Consider the following 2,910-nt stretch of genomic DNA (forward strand, 5'->3'; position numbering starts at 1 on the left):
TATTTATCTACTTGCAATTTCTTGCTTTCGAACTGCTAGGTTGGCAGGAGCTGGGGCCAGGGACAGGAGCTCACTCCGTCATGTGGCACACTCGGGTCTCGAACGGCTGAACTACCGACCTTCCAGCCTGCAGTTCAGCGTCTTAACCCCTTGAGCCACCGCAGCTCCTCTTATAACCTTAGCTTGTTATTTAGTTCTGACTTTCCATAGCTTAAACATCATCATGTTACATGTTAATTTGCTGTTAAGTACCGGTCTGTAAGTTTGAACTGTTGCCTTCCGTTCCAATGTATTTTTAAAAGTGTGCATGCACAGGAAAGCTTATACCTTGAATAAACCTTTGTTGGTCTTAAAGATACCACTGGACTCTAAATTTGTTCTAACGTTCGGCGCAGGCTATTGTGAGTCATGAAGAAAGGTTAAAACGCTCGGGGATCTTTAGCTTGGAGAAACGACGGCTGAGGGGTGACATGATCGAGGTTTATAAGATTATGCATGGGATAGAGCAGGTCGAGAAAGAAGTGCTTTTCTCCCTTTCTCACAATACGAGAATTTGTGGGCACTCACTGAAATTGCTGAGCGGTTGGGTTAGAACAGATAAATGGAAGGACTTCTTCATCCAAAGAATGATTAACACATGAAATTCATTGCCACAGGAAGTGGTGGCGGCTACAAGCACGGACGGCTTCAAGAGGGAATTAGATAAAGCTATGGAGCAGAGGTCCATCAGTGGCTCTTAGCCACAAGGTCTAGATAGGAACTCTCAGTCTGGGGCAAGGGATGCTCTGTATTCTTGGTGCTTGGGGGGGTGGGCAACAGTGGGAGGGTTTCTAGTGCCCTGGCCCCACTGCTGGACCTCCTGATGGCCCCTGGTATTTTTGGCCACCGTGTGACACAGAGTGTTGGACTGGAGGGGCCATTGGCCTGATCCAACATCAGCTTCTCTTATGTTCTTATGCTGGAAGAAATGTTTGGTCTTTAAGGTGCCATGGGACTTCTGCTTTATTTTGCTGCAGGAGACTAACATGGCTACCCCTTTGGAATTATAGGGCACTGAACGTCTGTTATGAGAAAACCCAATGTGGTTCACTTGTATGAAAGTCATGTAAATTCAGCAGGGTTTTTAAATGTATGTGTAATGTAAGCCAAGACAACAAATTGAGAGTCCAGTGGCACCTTTAAGACCAACAAAGGTTTATTCAAGATATAAGCTTTCCTGTGCATGCACACTTCCTCAGATACATTGGAACGGAAGGCAACAGTTCAAACTTACAGACAGGCTGAACAGCAAATCAGCATGTAATGTGCTGAAGATATTTTAAGATATGCAAAGACAAAACTAAATAAGCCAATGTTATAAGGTCAACAGTTGTTTTGATTTACTTAAGGGGGCAAAACCAGTCAGGCAATAACTAAGTCAAAATAGGAGATAAATGTGTAAGGTATTCTTTCATAGAATCATAGAAGGTTAGAGTTGGAAGGGACCTTGCAGGTCATCTAGTCCAACCCCCAGCACTGTGCAGGAGCATAGCTGAAAGAGAGCCCTACATACCTACAACATACCCGAAAGATGGTTGTCCAGCCTCTGCTTGAAAACGTCCAGCGAAGGAGCATCCACCCCCTCCCAAGGCAGACTGTTCCACTGAGGAACCGCTCCGACCGCCAGGAAGTTTCTCCTGATATTTAGCCAGCATTGACTCCCTTGTCATTTCCACCCATTAGACCTAGTCTTGCAATCCGGAGCAAGAGAGAATAGATCCGCTCCCTCTTCTACATGACAGCCCTTCAGATACTTGAAGACTGCAATCCTGTCCCCTCTAAGCCTTCTCTTTCCCAGGCTAAACAGACCCAACTCTTTCAGCCTTTCCTTGTAAGACTTGGATTCCAGCCCTCTCACCATCCTGGTTGCCCTCTTCTGGACACGCTCGAGCGTGTCAACATCCTTCCTCAAATGTGGTGCCCAAAACTGGACACAGGACTCCAGGTGAGGCCTGACCACGGCAGAATAGAGCAGAACTACCACCTCCCGTGATCTGGACACAAGGCTCCTGTTAATGCATCCTAAGATTGCACTCGCTTTCTTCGCAGCCACATCGCACTGCAGGCTCATGTTTAGCTTGTGATCAACCAGAACACCCAGATCCCTTTCACAGGTGCTGCTGTCAAGCCAAGTCCCTCCCATTCTGTCTCTGTGCCTTTGATTCTTTTTGTACCTAAGTGTAGGACTTTGCACTTCTCTCTATTGAAACTCATTTTATTAGTCTCAGCCCACTGTTCCAGCCTATCTAGATCATTTTGAATCCTGACTCGGTATTCTTCAGAATTAGTCTGTCTTCAGAATTTCTGATGGTGGGAAGTAAACCGCAGTGCTCCATTCAATGCATCACACATGTCGATCCGTTACAAGGCAAAGAACTAAGTACTAGGTAAGCAAGTACCATGAATTGCTGGTGAGCTCTCCATCATCAGAGAATCATGGCACTGATTTCTTGCCGCTCCCCCTCCCCCCCCAACAATCACACACTGCTGCCGGTGCTTTTGACGTGCTTCTTCGTATGTTTACTGGTAGTGGATAAGTCACTACAGTGACCCAACACTATAGCAACATGCCTACCATGGATTACGTGAAACAAACAGGCAGAAGGGCCAGTGGGAGCCAGGGTGTGGGGGTGCCAATAGCAGGCATGATGGGAAAATGCAAAGAATATTTCCCCGGGGAGGAGAGGATCTCTCGCTGCTCCAGACGCCTCTGCATTCACAGCAGCCACGAAAGCGGAACAGAGGACAGTCCGTATGGGGAAGCCACCAGCCACCACACACGGCTGAAAATGCCAGACACAGCCCAGAAATCACCGCCATCAAGACGTTGATTTAAAACCCCAGTCCTCACTGTGTGCCAGACAGAACACA

The 2,910-nt window shown here is 47.2% G+C and overlaps 1 protein-coding gene across 1 annotated transcript in view; it reads right to left on the reverse strand.

The window, feature by feature from the left end:
- LOC107106884 (rab11 family-interacting protein 3-like) overlaps positions 1 to 2,910 on the reverse strand; it is a 39,914-nt gene that overhangs the window by 9,352 nt on the left and 27,652 nt on the right.

This window comes from Gekko japonicus, unplaced genomic scaffold (assembly GCF_001447785.1).
Source record: "Gekko japonicus isolate JY-2015 unplaced genomic scaffold, Gekko_japonicus_V1.1 scaffold2827, whole genome shotgun sequence".
Lineage (NCBI taxonomy): Eukaryota > Metazoa > Chordata > Lepidosauria > Squamata > Gekkonidae > Gekko > Gekko japonicus.